The 17,634-nt window shown below is 43.5% G+C and overlaps 1 protein-coding gene across 22 annotated transcripts in view; it reads left to right on the forward strand.

Moving 5' to 3' along the window:
- PPFIBP1 (PPFIB scaffold protein 1) overlaps nucleotides 1-17,634 on the forward strand; it is a 163,218-nt gene that overhangs the window by 56,980 nt on the left and 88,604 nt on the right. For 5 of the 22 annotated variants that reach the window (XM_075899106.2, XM_075899110.2, XM_075899114.2 and 2 more), the window contains one exon: nucleotides 7,618-7,651. The exons of the other annotated variants lie outside the window; for them this stretch is intronic. The gene's annotated coding sequence lies outside the window, so the exon portion shown is untranslated. The remainder of the gene's footprint in view (nucleotides 1-7,617; nucleotides 7,652-17,634) is intronic. 22 annotated transcript variants of the gene reach the window in all.

The following is a 17,634-nucleotide window of genomic DNA, read 5'->3' on the forward strand; positions in this document are numbered from 1 at the left end:
ATTGGCTTTATTATGGGTGGTGCTGGTAGCTCCACCTATAGTTATGGTTGCATGAAATGCCCTATTATTAGACCTTGGTTTCAGTTGCTTATAACTTTGCCAAACTTGAAACCTCCAGTAAGAAGATTTCTGGACATAATCATCCTGTGCCAGACATTCAGCATGGAAAGTTTCAGGAAAAAAATGGTTCAGGTGTTTCCAAGGATAAGTTTAAGCTAACTATGTTGGACATGCTAATTAGCTGTAAGAAATACTTTGAAAAGTGCTAATACATGCAGGCTGTGGCGTAGGGACTTGAAATTTGGCAAGGGCTGTGTCTTACTGTTACTATGTCTTTGTAAAATTTAAATGAAGTAAAATTTAAATGAAGCCGTGATCATTTAAATCACAGCTTCATTTCCCTTTGCCGATCAGCCTAATCTACATGGCTCCATCGATGGAGCCATGTAGTTTAGACACACCCTTAGTGAGGCTTCATGGCTGGCTGGCCAGTTTTGCCATGGACCATTAACGATCTACTGGATCAAATTAGCCCTTTAGCACCATGCTGGTGGATTGGTTCTGGGACAGAGTAGGGAAGTCTCTTCTCTACATACTGACCCAGGACAGCCCAGCTCACTTGGAGGGTCTGTACCATGAGGCACAAGTGAGGCGGCGGTAGGCATAATATCTTTTTTGCAAGATAGGCTTGAGTTGAAACCCAAGTTGTTGGACTTACTGCAGAGTGAGGTCTTATGGCCTGTGCTATGCAGGAACTATCATGGTTCTCTCTGGCCTCAGAAGCTAGAAATGATGAATTGCCTTAGAAATATCTTACACCAGAGAGGTTGAGGATTTTAATCAAGAGCTAAACTCCTCTCTTCTCCTCATCAACTTTGCCCCTGCCCTTAGTTATTTCTGTATATGAGATGAGTGTAGGTGGTCTGCTTTCTAATAGCACAACACCCCTTTCTCACCCATTTTCTGAGGCCCTGCTCCCTCCAGCCCACTTGTCACTTGCTCTCCTTCACCCTTACTCTTTCTCACCAGATTTGGGCACGGTGTTGGGGTGGCTGTGGGAGAGAATGAGGCTCTGGCAGGGTGTGCGGGGTTTGGGGCGGGGTCAGGCATAAGGGCTTTGGGGCACCAAAGGGGGCTTCAAACTGGGTCTGGGGGATTTGAAGGGTGGGAGGGGGATCAGGGCTGGGAGCAGGGGTTTGGTGGGGGTGTGTGTGGAGGGAAGAGGCTCAGGGTGCAGGCTCCGGGCTGAGCTTGTCACCTTAAGCAGCTCCTGGAAGCAGTGTCATGTCCTCCTCCTGGCCAGCTCCCATGTGGAGACACAGCCGGCCAGTGGGAACTACTGGAGCAGCACACACAGCCCTCTGGGCGCCCTTACTCGTCAGAGCTGGCTGGAAAGAGGATGGGAGTCGCGTGGAACCATGGCATGCACAGAGCCGGGCACACCCCACACCTTGCTCCCCAGCAGGCGCTTGAGGGCCAGATTAAAATGGCTATTGGGCTGAATGCAGCCCATGGGGCCCTAGCTTGTCCTCCTCTGAGCTAGCAAAATCATTAGGTGCTGATAAAATCAACCTGTGCAGCAGCACCAGTGTTATTTCACCAAGTGGCAAGAGTTGTTAACTTGACCGCAGACTCCAGCTAATTCTGCAGTCAGGATATAGCCACCTGCTCTGCCCTGTCAAGCCAAAGATAATTGCTTGGTTTAATTACTGGGTGATGTTTGCTGAGGTCTTTGCCATGTCTACACAAGAAACCAGTGGGCCAGGATATCCCAGTGGCACAGCGAAGGGGGGCAAAGAGTGCCAATTTAGTCCCCATCTGCTCCCCCCGTCGTCCCTTGGCTCGCCTGCTCCTCCTCCACCGCCTCTCTGCCCCCAGTCCGACCCTTCTCCATCTCCGCTGGCTGCGTGCGAGGGCCTGGCCCCAAACTGAAGGGGGAGGGGAAAGACACGGTACAAGTTCCCCGCACCCTGAGTTGGGTTCAGCTGTGCTCCAGGTTCGGAGCCCCGCTGTGCAGTGTGGGGAGGGCGCAAATTTTGCCTTTGCCCCCGGGTGCATAACACCCTCGCTACGCCTCTGGTCTATCCCATGAACATAATTTATTGTGTATAAAATAACCCAGACACATGTATAGTTCCTTAGCTCAAGCTATGAATGAAAATGAAGTGTCAAATTATGGCAGATGTTTGTGCTTTACATGGATTACAGAAAAGCCCCTAGTGTTAATCAGCTGTTTTTGGCCTGAGATTTTCTGGGTCTGGGTTCTGTAGAATTTTTACTTGAAGCAAAAATAATCCAGGCATTTTGGAAGACAAAAAAAGAATGTTTGGTAGGGAAATAATTGTCCTGGAGGAAAAGTGCCTTTTTGAAATCATCTTGAAAAAATGGCGGTGATCTGGCTGAGTTTTGAGCCTTTGAAAAGTGCATTCCATGCACGTATAGTACATTTTTAACAATAGCACTCAACTCACCTCATTCAGTGCTCTTTCGTTCCAAAGTGATACAGCGTCTGTGGCTGTAACTTTGATATTTCTCAGAGTCTTTTATGTAGAATTTGACTTGTCTTTCAAAGTAGATGTCTTTGATGTAATATTCTAGAATTTCTGCTTACTTTGTCATGGGTGGGCAAATATCAGCCCATGGGCCAAATACAGTCCCCCCGGGTTAGCCTCTGGCAGGCCGCCATGCTGTATTTACCTGTGCCTCCTGTTGGCCATGGGTTGCTGTTCCTAGCTAATGGGAGCTATGGGAAGCAGTGTGGACTGGGACACCACTTCCCGCAGCTCCCATTGGCTGGGAATGGTGATCTGCAGCCAACAGGAGCTGCAGTTGCTCATACCTGTGGAGGAGCAGGTAAACATAATAGTCCTTGGTGAACTGCCATCATTTTATTGGCCACCTCTGCTTTAAGTGAATGGTGCTTTAACTTACAATATGGCACAAGCATAGCATACTTCACAATCCAAGCTATGGTGGACCTATTTACTGCTGAGAAAAAGTTTATTATCTGTAAATATCCTGCAGCTTTGCTAGTGCTCTTGCTGTTTTGCTTGCATAAAATAGAAATATGTGCAGCAGTGTGAGTGTCACTGAGCATTTGCAGATGATATTTTGGAGTCACTAAAACCAAAGCGATGTAAAAGGTCACACACACTCTGCACAATACACACTTGCTGGCCTACAGCCATGCTACCTTGCTGTGATCCTGTCAGATACCGTAAACTAAGAACCATTAGACTGTGTCAAACTTGAATGAGAGATCTGCAAGATATGCTTTGCTGCTGCCAAGCCTTTGCAGTGCTCAGTATGCCTGTGCATCTATGCCTCTGTCCTGTTTAGTACCTTTTCTATTACTGCATGTAATGTCTCCCAAAAAAACACCAGCAGCGTATTGCATGTATTTTTAAATTATACTTTATTATGCATTTAAATTTCTGATAATTACACTTGAGATTGTGATACCATAGTATTTAAAGCCTATTCAACTTTGGAAGCCCTAGGAGCCACAATCAAACTCTCAGTACATGCCGAGGGCCACAACATAAGTGTGGTTGCATATACATGCAAATAGCTTCTTTCGCACTGACGGGCATGACTACAAAGATTAAGGCAAGACTACACAACACACAGGCCCCATATAAGTCTGTTCTGCTGATATTAATAAAATACAATACAGTAAAACTCCAGTTGTTTGGCATCCAGTGGTCCGGCACTCCCAATAGTCCGGCACCAACTGGAACCCGGAAGTGCTCTGGCCAGCTGGACAATTGTAGCTGCTCTGCCCCTGGCTTCCCCAAGTCTGCCGCTGGTCAGTTTCAGCAGCGGTGGACTTGGGGAAACTTGGGACAGAGTAGCTGGGTGCTGCCGGGTTGGTCCCGCAGCGCCACCCCTCACCTCGGCGGCGCTGCGGGACCAACCCGGCAGCCCCCCAGCTGCTCTGCTCCCAGCTTCCCCAAGTCTGCTGCTGCTGAAACTGACCAGCGGCAGACTTGGGGAAGGCGGGGGCAGAGCAGCTGGAGTGCTGCCCACGATTTGCAGTTCCCCGTCGCCCCCAGACCCATCATTGCCCCCCTTCCGGTACCTCCAGCATATCCAATTATCCGGCACCCCCTGGGTCCCAAAGGTGCCGGATTATTGGAAGTTTACTGTATTTACCCAATTTCCACCCATGTGACTAGGGTTGCTAGGTATCCAGAGGAGAGTGGCAATCTAATTTTAAACTTTCCCACAGTGCAAGTCAAATATTTCAGCCAGCAGTTCAGTATAAAGCTATAGTGAACAGCGGTGGGGGATGAATTCTAGAGATGACCCTCCTCAAGCCACCAGCACTGGGCAGCTCCTGGCCAAGCTGTCTCACTCCCCTGCCAAACACCTCCAGCCAGCCACCCAACTGGCTTGGTACATCCCCCCTCACTCCTCCTCCCATGAAGGGGGCAGGGATGCAGTGAATACTGGGTGGTTATAGTGGTCAAGTGGCAGATCCACTGCAGGCCAGGCTGGCGCCCGTGCCTGGCTGGATTATTGAGGGGACACAGCTGTTCTATAGTCCAGATGGTACCTTAGGGGATGTCGTGGGTCTTCAGTATATTAGGAGAAGAGCTGCAGTTAAAGGCAAAACTCCAGCACTAAAATGGCTGAAGGAGAGAAGCCACATGATATTGTCTTCCTTGAACAGAAGCCTTTTCAGGCTTATACAGGAGGCCTCCTGTGTTACGACGGCCCGATTCACGACCCCCTGCACTTACGACCTTTTCCATAAGTGCGGAAGGGGCCAAAATCTCCCGATTTACGTCCTCAGCCCCGCATTTACAACGGTGTACAACACCTGTTGTAAATGCGGACTCAAGTTATGAGATCAGTTATCTCTGGAACCGGTTGCATGGCAAGTTGGGGACAACCTGTACCCAGCACTGAGATTACACAGCCATATGGTTCTAGCTGGAGAAAAGCTGTCACACAAATACTATCCCATTTTCTATGCCACGAAGATGCTTAGGATGTGTCCTATACTGCAATAAAATCCCACAGCAGCCAGATCAGCTGATTCTAGAGGTGCAGGCTGTGGGGATATAAATGGCAGCACAGAGATTTCAGCCTTGGAGGAGATGTGACGAATTGGGTAGAACACTGAATGTGGCTCAAGAAACCTGCATTCTCTTTACAGGTCTGGCATTAATTCACTTGCCCCTATGGCAGGGGTGGGGAACCTTTTTTAGGTAAGGACTTGCTGACCCACAGAAAAGTCAGTCGGGGTCCACACACAAGTGAGAAGCAAACAAACAAACTCTCACTAACGTGCCTCTGACTGAGAAGGAGGAAGACACTCCTCACGTTCTGCTCACACACCGGTACCTTGGGGGGGACCCAGGTTAGTAGATTCTGTGTGTTCCAGCCCTGTGTTGGAGCGGCTGGGGGGAGAGGCTGGAGCACTAGTGGGGACTCCCCAAAGCTAAGAGGGAACCAGATCCAGGCAAGCCAGGGTCCACATCCAGCCTCTGGGCCTTAGGTTCCCCACCCCTGATCCATGGCCCGCAAACACTGCTAACATCTACATTGCATAATATACCAGTGCGGTGGGAAGGTATTTATCTTCATGGTATCAATGGCAAAGCTCGAATTTGAAGTAATAAGCAAATTGCCCAAGGTTGCTTTTTGGGTGTGTGGCAGAAATGGGAGTACAGGCAGACCCCGGGTTACATGGATCCGACTTACATCGGATCCTTACTTACAAACAATGTGAGGCAACCCCGCACTAGCTGCTTCCACCCAGCAGACCAGGGAGACGCGAAGCTAGTGTCTCCCCCCCCCCCCCCCCCCAGCAGACCAGGGAGATGCGGAGAGGCTTTTCTCAGCAGACACCTCAGCTTGAGAATAAAGGACTGAGGGAAGGGAGGTGTGGGAGAATAAAACTGAGCTCTGGAGAAATGTTTGGCTAGAGTTTTCCCTACAATATGTACCAGTTCTGACTTACTTACAAATTCAACTTAAGAACAAACCTACAGTCCCTATCTTGTACATAACCCGGGGACTGCCTGTATTGTCCATTATTCTTGACTTTCATCTCCCTGGTTTTCCCAAGGCATACAGTGGTGGCGGGAGGGGATGCGTCATTGGAAAACTCCCCCTTCCATTCACCCCTTTTGAACAATAGCAGACTCTTTCTCAGACTGGTAGGACATGTCACTCAGCAGGTAGGGTACTGGAATACAACTTAAGATACCTAAGTCCTGGGCCTAGTGGCCAACACTAGCCTGAGTGAACACAGGCAACAAAAGTGTGTTTGAAGATTTTCTCAAGGTTTTCTCAAGTGCTGAAACACTGGTGCTCATGTGGTAAGAGTCATTATTGCAGTGTACTAAACATTTAAGAGTAACAGTTCAACAAGCAAGTTTCCTTAATCCTCATTTTATTTGAATCATATTAAAGGATGCTTTGCACAAGCCTAAAAATCAACATACATGCAAAAATGATGCAATTCAGTAGTACTTTAGTCTTGCCAACTTATTTTTCTAATTTTTTCTCTTCAGATTCCAAGAATTTAATGCAAGTAAAAGATTTTTAATCCTACTGCTTTCCTCTGAAGTTTTCAATTAGTCGATTAATGCTGATTCAGATTTTGCAATCTCTGCAAAGTACTGTACATAATATGCTGCTTATATCTTACAGCACCAGGTTTTTTTTCTAAAGCAAATTTAACGAGAGAATTATTTTTTAAATCTTACCAACTAGATGTACAAAGATGAATGTCAAGAATGTTAACTTGTACTTTCTCTAAAAGCTACTTAAAAAACAAATTTTGTCTGCAATTCAAATGATGTAGGAGAGATGATGTTTCATTAAAATGCACTTTTGCTTTATCAAACTTCCTCAGAAAACAGAAATTTGCTAATTAGAATTCTCAAGAAGGATTTTTTTAGAAGTGCACCAAAACCTCTGGTTCAGAAATAAACTATTGAAAGTGCAATACTGTAACACTTGCCATTATGGGATGCTTTCTCTTTCATTCTCTTTTCTTCTGGGCAACATGATGGCATTTTATAAAAGGGTATCTTTTGCCAGACCTAGCTGCAAAGAAAATGTAAAGTTCATCTAAAGTTGAGTTTGAACTGGTGTTTAGAAAATCTGTAATAGCGATTACAGGTTGCACTTCTAAAATCTGTGATTTTCTGGTCCGGCAACATCCGTGGGCCAGCATGACCATGGATGTTCCAGAATTAGTGTGTCCTGGTGCACTGCAGTAGGGCTGGTGTGGGTCTCAGCTGGGCTGCGAGGAGGGAGCTGGAGTGTGGTGGGAGGAGGGGAGGCGCAAGGAGCTGGTGTCTGGCTCAGCTGCATTGTGGAGGTTCTAGGAGTTGGTGTGCGGCTTAGCTAGGCTGGGAAGGGGCTGGGAGCTGGCATGTAGCCCAGCTGAACTGCATGGAGAGCCGGGGAGCCAGGGAGGGCTGGCAGGGGAAGGGGCCCTGAAATTACCTCCCCTGGTCCAGAAAAATCTCTCATCCAGGGCCAGTCAGGTCCCAGAGGTGCTGGGCCAGGGAGGTCAAACCCATATCAGAATTTAGATTTATTTCCAAGTACATTACAAAAATGTGCAAGGCTGAAAACTTTTTTTCTCTGCAGCTTCCACAGTTTATTGGAGTTGGGACAGTAAATGGTATGTAACATCTGCTACATTTTTTAACTGAGCTAGGCCTGCTGCGGGCCATCCCTCCGGTAGAGGAGCCTGGCTTCTCTTAAAGACCCTTTTCCACTTGATTTTGAGAAGTGGAAGCCCAGGAGATCAGTTCAAAAGAATTTGAGGTTTAAGGTCTATCAAACTGGGGATGGTTCTTGTGCACAGCATTTTGTTGTTCTATTTTAGAGCATAGAGCTGTAATATAGCACTGTACCTGATAAATGCCAATAGTACACTAGTCAGTGTATAATTTATACAAAGCTCTTGGTACTCAGTGTCTAATATTTTTATTAGTATTTTGAATAAATACTGTGATGAGAGAATCAGGAAAACAAAACTTTTTTTTTTTTTTTTACAGTTCTTAAGAGGCTCATTATAGTATATTTTTTAATTAAAAGCTTATTGTACTAAGAGATTATATCCTTAATGGAAAGTGTTACTTAAAGTGTGTGTGTGTGTGTGTGTGTGTAATGGAAAGTGTTACTTAAAGTGTGTGTGTGTGTGTGTGTGTGTGTGTGTGTGTGTGTGTGTGTGTGTGTGTGTGGCGCCAATCTTTCTCTGTTCCATTCAGCCTAATCCTTGTGAATCCCTACTAAATTTCCATGTTGGGTCTGGAATCTGCCCTACAAATTGGATTACAGAATCAGGACATGAATTTGTGCATGTATAAACACAAGCTTTTATGACTGTAAGTTATGTAGCTAGTTGCATAAGCAAATGATTGTGCATGCAACATTCAATGCATTCATTTACTGAACAGCATGAAAGTTCATGAGAATTTGATACATTAGTGATTTTTTTTTTCTACTCTTAGAAATGAATGTTCTCTGAGGTCTTCATGAGAAGCTTTTGCTAGTATAGTGATGTTGCTTTAGGGAAAAGCTTCAATGCAATTATATTGGCATAAAGATGCTTTTGCTGATATAGCTTATTTTGTTTGTGGAACTGGTGTAAACTGTACTGGCAGAAGTTGCATCTAAATTTGGAGGATTTTACTAGTATAATTTTGCTGGTGTAGCTTTACCGGTAAAGCTTTTAAGTGTTGGTTAGATTCTGCCACTCATGTATTCATTGAGCACTATCATAAGCCATGAATAGTTTCATTGATTTCAATGTTTGTGTAAACCTGGCTGTATGGAAGTTGAGTTAATACCAGCGATACTTCTCCCATAACTGTAAATTACTGTGGAGTTATTTGGAAACATACACAAATACTAAAATGCATAAAGATTTATTTCTATTGTCATATCAGAATATAAAAAGTAATTTTTCTGTGATAGACAGAAACTCTAGTTTTAGTCCATAAAAATTAAAATTAAATATAAATGCATTTTCTGCTCCAGGGTAAAATTTTTGCATATTTGACTCAGTTTGCCCTTTTACTACGACTAAAATGTTATACAATGGGGTCTCTGCATGACTAATGTCTTCTGGAAACCTAGAATAAAATTTATAAGATGCTTTCTTTCCATGTGGTGGGGATGGTGGGGGGGAGGAGTGGTGAAGTGAAAAGCATGTCATAACTTTAGCCATGGAAACCAAATCCACAGTGCTTTTAAACTAAATATAAATATCACTGAAAACAATTCTTCTATTTTTAGTCTGAGTCCTGATTCAGCCTTAGAGTCAGCCTTGACAAAAGATATTTCAGTGGGGGAAAGCCTTAAGGGGAATACAACATTTTTTTTGAACATGTACTACGATGAAAAGCGTGTTTGGGGAAAATAATTAAAATATTTTCCTGGTGGACTCTATTTTCTTATGGACAGCCTGCTCTAAATTCTCAGTCTGAGGGACAGTCTTCACACTCTGGTATATTTGCTTTCCACAACCAACTCTGTGTATATTGCTTCCCACAACAAACTTCATGAGTGGTGTATTTGAATACTTGGATGCCAATATCTAAAGTGTATTGCTTAAATTTATTCCCCTAAATTTAGCTTATCTTTGTATATGTACTATCTCGATCTTTGACTTTTAAAACAGACTTTGTATTTGTGGATAATCCAAGCACTGCACCCAAATGGACAGATACTCTGTTCTTTACATGCAAATTATGTACATTTTTAACATAAGCTTTAATAACATTTTTAAATTTGTTCAATGAGAGTCAGCATTTTAATGGTTTGCTTTAAATAGTGCCTGAGAGCAAGCCACATTTTTCTGGTCTAACTCCACTGATTTGAGTTACTCCAAGGATGGGAATTAGCCTGTGATGTTTAAGTGATGAGTTGGTGGAAAGCCAAGGCTGTTCCTCCCTCTAACTGCAGGATGCAGCCAGGGTCGCTTCCATACCCTGCTCTACCAACAGATTCTTACTCGAGTCTGGAGGAGCCTCCTTTCTTGCTGAGAGGCAGATTTCCCATTTTTTCAGTCTATCTGACAAAACTGCCAAGGAGCCTTTGTGCCAGTTATGACCATGCACTGTCTAATTTTGGTACTTCTTTATCTAGAAGTGGGCAGATGCTACCTATTCATTACACATTGGTCACTGAGTCCATCTAGGGCAGGCATGTCCAAAGTCCGGCCTGCGGGCCAATTGTGGCCCGTGTTCGGGTTTAATACGGCCCCACAGGTAATTTGGCAATATCTGTCTTTTATGGCCCCCAACGAATCCATATGTATTGAGATGAATACATTGTAAAATCTCAGTTAATGTCAGTTGGTCTAAATCAGTTATAAATATATTTGGACACAACATGTATACTTGGTGTTATGTTCCTGTTCATATTTTTTGAACTTAAAAGTTGACAGACAACCTTTATTACCAATAATATGTAATGTACTTTACAATGTTCCTGACATATATTTCAGCTTCCTGGATTTTTTTTTCATCTGGCCTTCAGATATGAAAGGCAGAGTGATTTAACACCTGTTTAGATTTGTCATCCATGTGACGAAATGAAAAGTATGCCGTTTGCAATAAACTTTGCATAAAATAGTTAATTTGCATTTAATTTTAATGGTTCAAAGAATGTCAGGCAAAATGGTCGGCCCTCACGCATGTTCACTTCATCAAATCTGGCCCTCTTTGAAAAAAGTTTGGACACCCCTGATCTAGGGCCTTGATAATGTAATAAGATACATGTGAGTGGCCCTTTGCTCCCTTAGGGACTCTGTGGGACCAGACCCTTCCATCTCTGCAGAACCCCACTGAGGTTGACAACCATAGGACTGCTTACGTACTTATAGTTAAGGCCATGTTTAAATCCTTTGCTGACTTGAGTTTTCAGCCCCTGACAGGATCAAGCCTTGTGCACACACTTCCATTTGATCTCTTGACACCTAAAATATTGTTGCGTAAAGCACCCTAGCAAAAAACTGTTTCCAAGTGGAAATCTCAGCACAAGACTGATTTAGATACAAAGATAATTGGGGAGGAGAGATGCTTTCCAAAGCTTGCTTATTTCAGCGTTGGAGAGACAACCTGACAGGAACTGGTAGGCAGGAAAATTTTGACATTTCAGTGAAATGCAGGGATGACCTGTGAAAAATATGTTCTATTTTGCTGTTCAGCTACACTGTTTATACTGAAATCTCTCAATGGCCCTTAAGCTTTTTGTAAATTGAAATTTGTTTATTCACATCTGAGCAGATATACTCAGTCTGCAGTTCTTTCATCAAATGGAATACAAGTGTACTGCAAGTGGGCATGTCTGGTATTTCTTATTGTTCACTTCTGAAAACTTTTACTTGTGTTAGAGGCTGGCGATTTTTGCGTGCCTCAAAGTGATCTTGAAGAGGCCTGATTTTCAGAAGCCAGTTGCTCAGCACCTTCTGAAATGCGGCCTCCCTGTAAAACACTTAAGTTAGAAGTGATTGGGGAAACTTCTTATTCCATGAACAATTCAGACAAAAGTGAAGGGATTTTTCATTTGATCTAAAAAAATTTTAAAAATATTTTTAGCAATGTTAATAAAATAACAGGGCCTGAATACCACTGTAATGAGCAAAAAAAAAAAAAAAAATTGGTTTATTTAAAAAAAAGTTGCCCATCCTGCTGAATTTTTTTGGCATTTGTTTAATAGGTTAAATAAATAGCAAATGGAATGTTTTCATTTTTATGAAAAAGCTGTGTTATATACACTGTGTCAATGGTGGCAGCTGCAGACTACTGAACCTGGCATCCATATGTTCATTGATAACTTTGAGAGTATACATTACATTTTATTTTTATGCAGCTTTGCTTCTAAAGACCAGACATGTTCTCCCTGAAAATCTACCATCCATAAGCATAAAATTTAGGACATAAAGGATTGTCTTTCACTGCTACGACTTCCAGCATAGCACATTCTTCTGCAAAGTTACAAATAGAAAGCCGTTTTTTGAAACGGTAAGAAACGTCAGACACAAGGCTGATGAATTCAAGTTTATGAAATTACAGTGTAAAATGCCCACAAATGTGTCTGTCTTGATCTGCATACTAATGCCCCTCCCTCAGGCTAATTAGTGTCTATCTGAGTTTCTGCAATGAATTCCAAGTGAGTAAGAGTCAAATGATTTTTTGTTTCATTGCCTTGAGTGCTTTGGCCAAACTAGCAAACCACTGAATGAAGTGGCTGCCACTGAAATAGCTCTCGGTATTGTTGAAAGGCACAATTAAGAGCTTAAGGTTGCTGTTGTCTTTTGCAACTTAAAATTTAAAATGTCTTTTCAAAATAAATGGAAACTTTACAGATGGGAACAAAATCTTATTGAGATCCAGAACAGCAGGTTCAAGGGTGTGGCTCACACAGCACACAACCACACTTGTCTGTGTTTGGCCTGCACACCAGTGTAATGAGCCAATAGTCACTGCTGAATCGCCTACATCCCCTGGAACAGACCACCCTGACAACTGTGCCAGGGAAAATCCCAGTGAGGCACTAGGTAGTTCCTTAGTGCCCCATAGGAAAATACCACGTTGCCTTTGGGAAAGCTACTGTGGAGAGAACCCAGAGAGTAAAATGAGCAGCAGCAGCTTAAATAGGAACTTGCAGATGATACTGAAGCCATTAGAGTTTTTTAATGTTTTGATTGGACAATCTGTCCCCTGTGCTGATTGGTGGTTTGCTCCAACGCCTTCCTGCTTCCTCAGTTGCCCAGCTCCTCCATCTTACCATTTACGTTATCCCTTCCCAATTAAAGCTCATCTCGGACAAAAATTGTGGTGCTAACAGGACATTTTGTCACTATTGTATCGTTTGTTCTGCTTGTGCTCTCCTATGTCCTGTCTTGTGATGCTGTAAGCTCTTCAGGGCAGGGACTGTGTGTTTGTACAGCGCTTAGCACAGTGGGTCCTTGACCTTGGTATGTCTCTAGACACTGTCATAATAAACATGATTAATAACAAAAACCAATTTAGGCCAACCAATTTTTTAGTTCTGCTGTGTTAACCCACACAACTCCTACAGACATTTTTATTCCCTCAGCTATCCTAGATTCCAAATCTGTGTCATCAAAGAGAATATAAAATTTCTCATCTTGTGCAAATTCAGCATACAAAGGGTTACTCTGCCACAGATGTATCTGTAGATGGATCAATAAACACAGCGATAAACCGTTCTGCTTATTTCTAAGCCATTGTTTTGTTCTCCAGGCTGTAAGACCTACCTACCTCTGTTCTAAATGGCCTACCTGTGAGTGCCATCCGACCACTCCTTGTTTTTTGCATGAGGAAAAAAAAGTTCAACAGCTATAACTAGGGGGCTGGATCTGGTGTTTGCCAGCAATATGCCTAAAGTTCTGTGATTGAAAACACTCATCTGCTTTTACCAAATGTACAAGTATATCAAAAGAGACAGTAGGAACTTTTTTGTTAAACATCATTATAGTTAAGCTGATTGCTTATTATAGATGTGACATTTATTTTACCAGACCCATAATGATAGATGTGAAAGTCCAGCTTTAAAATAGCCTTCAGAATGAGAAGCCAGGCAAGCCTGAAGTTAAGATTCCCATGGAACTGTTGACTCAGCTTTGATAGAGGGCCATGTGTACTATAAAGCCAATTCATAGCTTTGGACACTGCTAAGAACAATATGTGGTAGTACTCATAGAGGTTTCTTTGCTACTTACCCGTATGGCATGTTGAGAGTTTTGCAAGCACTGCATTTTTGTTTTGCAGCTAACATACTGCTGTGTAAAGATTGGTCCTGGATAGCATTCAGCAGACAGGTTTTCATTCCCATTGAAGCCATTAACTTTAGTGGGACTAGGACCTGGCCATGGGAATTGAAGGTGCCTGGCACCAGGCAGGATTGGAGCCTAAAACAGTGGTAATGCAAAAAAGCTCTATTGTTAAAACTATTTTTCAACAACTGTCTGGTACAAACTAATGTTCAGGTTCCAGCATAATAGTTTTTCAAAACTATTAATTATTTCAAAACTTAGAAAATGATTTCAGATGATCAGTTTCCTTTCATTACAGTGACTAAGGTCATCTGTTATCCAGGGTAAATTGTTTTGATTCATAGCTATTAGACTTAGAGTAATTAGAGATGCAAAGGACTGATTAGATTATCAAATGTGTCATGTAAAAATAAAGTTTACAGATTTCTATTACAAACTCTTGTTATAGTGCTTTAAAATAAAACAATCACCACCCACAAACAAATCCTTCCCCTAAGGTCTGATTTTGAGTTTAGTAGGGAAGAATCTGAAAACTGGGCCAAAATGTGTTGGGGGTGTTAGTTTTTTCTGCTTTATAACTTTAATTTTTGAACTGGAGAGAGGAAATTCTTGAAAATCAAGTTCACAAACATGCCAAGTTTTATCCTCCTTTAGTTTCAGATCACCACGGCAGGAAATACAGAAAATCATGCTGTGTGATGGAAATGCCTGCAGAGCCCTTCTCACAGCAGCATTCCAGATGATTGGAAATAATACAGCTTTTACATTTTGAGTTCTTTTTATTGGCCTTCTGGGTTCTGAAGCCTTAATAGTGCACAAAGACCACATTTGCACGCTTTTTCTCTTCCAACATGAAGGCTAGAAATATACTTTCTTTTCTCATTCGTTCACTTGCAGCAAGGTAGCTCTAAGAAACAGACTTGTGATAAAATCACAAGAGCTAGCCTAACTACAGGCAGTCCCCGGGTTACGTACAAGATAGGGACTGTAGGTTTGTTCTTAAGTTGAATCTGTATGTAAGTCGGAACTGGCGTCCAGATTCAGCCGCTGCTGAAACTGATCAGTTTCAACAGCGGCTGAATCTGGACGCCAGTTCTGACTTACATACAGATTCAACTTAAGAACCCCAGGCATCCCCAAGTCAGCTGCTGCTGAAACTGATCAGCGGCTGATTCCAGGAAGCCCGGGGCAGGGGCTTCCTGTAGTCAGCCACTGGTCAGTTTCAGCAGCGGCTGACTTGGGGATGCCTGGGGCAGAGCAGCTGGGGTGCTGCTGGGTTGGTCCAGTAGCGCCGCCGCTCCTCGGCGCTACTGGACCAACCCAGCAGCACCCAAGCTGCTCTGCCCCAGGCGTCCTGATTCAGCCGCTGCTGAAACTGACCAGCAATGGCTGAATCAGGACGCCTGGGGCAGAGCAGCTGGGGTGCTGCCGGGTTGGTCCAGTAGCGCCCAGAGCAGCGCTACGGGACCAACCGGCAGTGCCCCAGCTGCTGTACCACAGGTGCCCGGAGCAAAGCCGCAGAGCACGGGGGCAGCGGGACAGCCCAGACGCGCCGTGGCTGTCCTGCTGCCCTCGGGCTCCGCGGCTTTGCTCGGCTTTGCTCCCCGTCTCCCTGGTGTCCAGCAGACCAGGGGGACGGGGAGCAAAGCGGCGGGGCACGCGGACAGCCCAGACGCGTCTGGGCTGTCCGCTGCCCGCGTGCTCCGCCGCTTTGCTTCCTCTCCCTGGTCTGCTGGAGACCAGGGAGACGGGCCCCGTTCGTAACTGCGGATCCGACATAAGTCGGATCCGCGTAACTCGGGGAATGCCTGTATACCCAAGTTTCAGCATATTAATCTGTTTCTGTAGAATTCGAATGTGGAAGTTAGCAATTCTCTGGCAATTTCAGGTCAATACTCAATAACCAGTGTGCCACAGATTCTGTATTCTCAACCAGGAAAGTTGTAAGTTTTGGTCTTTGTGTAGAAAACATTTGGCGCTTTTGGCACTTGTGTGTTTGAATGGTGATGTGGGCAAGCACATTAATTTGATGCTTACTCTAAAATATTCAGTAGTGAAATGGAGAAATAAAACACTAATGTTATTAACTTTTTTTAGTCTTCACAATTAATATCCTGTTGGTCTTTATGAAGCAGCTTACTGTCTTGTCTTTGACTTTACGTATCTAATGAATTTCTACCTCTAACAATACAGTGTAGCTATGCAGTGCAACTTTCCTAGTGGGGACACAGTTATACTGGTATAAAGGTGCCTTATACTCATACAACTTTTCCCCATTATGGAGGAGGAAGAATAAAGTTATACTATAAAGCCCCTTTGTACTAGTATAGCAGGGTCCGTACTAGGATGGTGGTCCCAGTATAATTATTTTACTGAAACTAGCACTCCTAAGTGAGGTAGCTTTACTATATGTAAATATGTGTAGCCTAGGAATTTAGTTTATTATTGCTGTCTCTCTGCAGTCTGAAGAAGGCAACTCTGCATCATTTTATACCGCTTCCCCTTTTCAAGGTTTTCTTTACAATCATGAAGGCTAAATATTTTTTTCCGAAATACCTAAAAACTGAAAGTTTGAGAACAAACCTGTGGTATTTCATGGAAAATGTTGCTGCCAAAGAGTATGTTGAGGTCCCATTTAAAATACTCATCTATGTGGCAAAAGTATTGTCTTAACCTACTACAGGGAGTCCCCATTAAATGTCCAAGATATGTTCCAAAAAACATGGACGTATAGCGAAACAATGTAAAACCGGGAATTTTTTTCCTACAGCTGACTTCTGTTTGCTTAAATTGGTCTCTTTTTTTTTTTTTCCCACGCAACTTAAGAGGGGAATGGGAAGACTTATAACACAACAGTTCCTATAAGCGTCAACAATGTTAGTGTGGAACCAACGTATACTGGGACAACCTATACCCAGGGACGCCCTGCACATACATCAGAACCATTATTTTGCAGGGATGGGCCCAAAGCAAAACTCTCAGTCCAAATGTCATAATCAGCTGCATCAATATCTTGATCCACACACCCATATAATGGCAGGGTTGAAATCCTAATTTGAATTCGGCCAAATTTGAGGTCTTTTTTCAATTTTTGTGGTTGGATTAATTTATTTAAAGACTGAGGCATGAACAGAAAACTCTGATCTGAGCATGGCTTCGGATCTGAGATTTTGGTGGTTCTCTAGATTTTTTTGAAGACTTAATTCTAGGACCCTGAATCAACAGTGTCTCCTTTGTTTCATGCAGTGTGGCCACAGACTATCAATATTGTGTTGATGGGGACTGTATGGCATTTCCTTGCTTGTATTTGTGGTCTAAGAGCTAGAAATGAATGTCCTGACTGTTCTTTCCTAATCAGCTGATCTAAGCAGAATGTGTGAGGAAGTAAATGTATTGATTTCTCAGAATGTTTAACATGACCCGTTGAAAAGAATAATTAATTAATATCAGCGGTATAGCATCTACGCATACCCCTAGTCTCTCCTCGTCCTCTGTCCATGGGGAGATTGGGCCCACCGTGGACAGGCTGCTTCGTGGCAGCCTCCCATAGCCCTTTCTTCCAACCCTGCTGGGCTGCTACCTCTGATAGCCTTTTAAACCAGCCCCACTCTCCCAGCACTGGCTCCTGCTTCCTTCCCCCATCCCATTTCTGCCTCTGATATAGCCTAGGCTTATTGGTTAATCGTATAATTGACAACATGTCAACATTCCTAATCTCACCTTGAAAAGCTGCTTTAGTGACTCAGAAATAATAACAGTCAGGCCCTAATGTAGGCGAGGTAGAGTAGATGTTCTGCATTAATAAGTATTTGGAGGATGATGCTCCTGCTGAAGACATGGTTCCATACTTT

Source organism: Pelodiscus sinensis, chromosome 1 (assembly GCF_052426305.1).
Source record: "Pelodiscus sinensis isolate ZL-2025 chromosome 1, ASM5242630v1, whole genome shotgun sequence".
In the NCBI taxonomy this organism is placed as follows: domain Eukaryota; kingdom Metazoa; phylum Chordata; order Testudines; family Trionychidae; genus Pelodiscus; species Pelodiscus sinensis.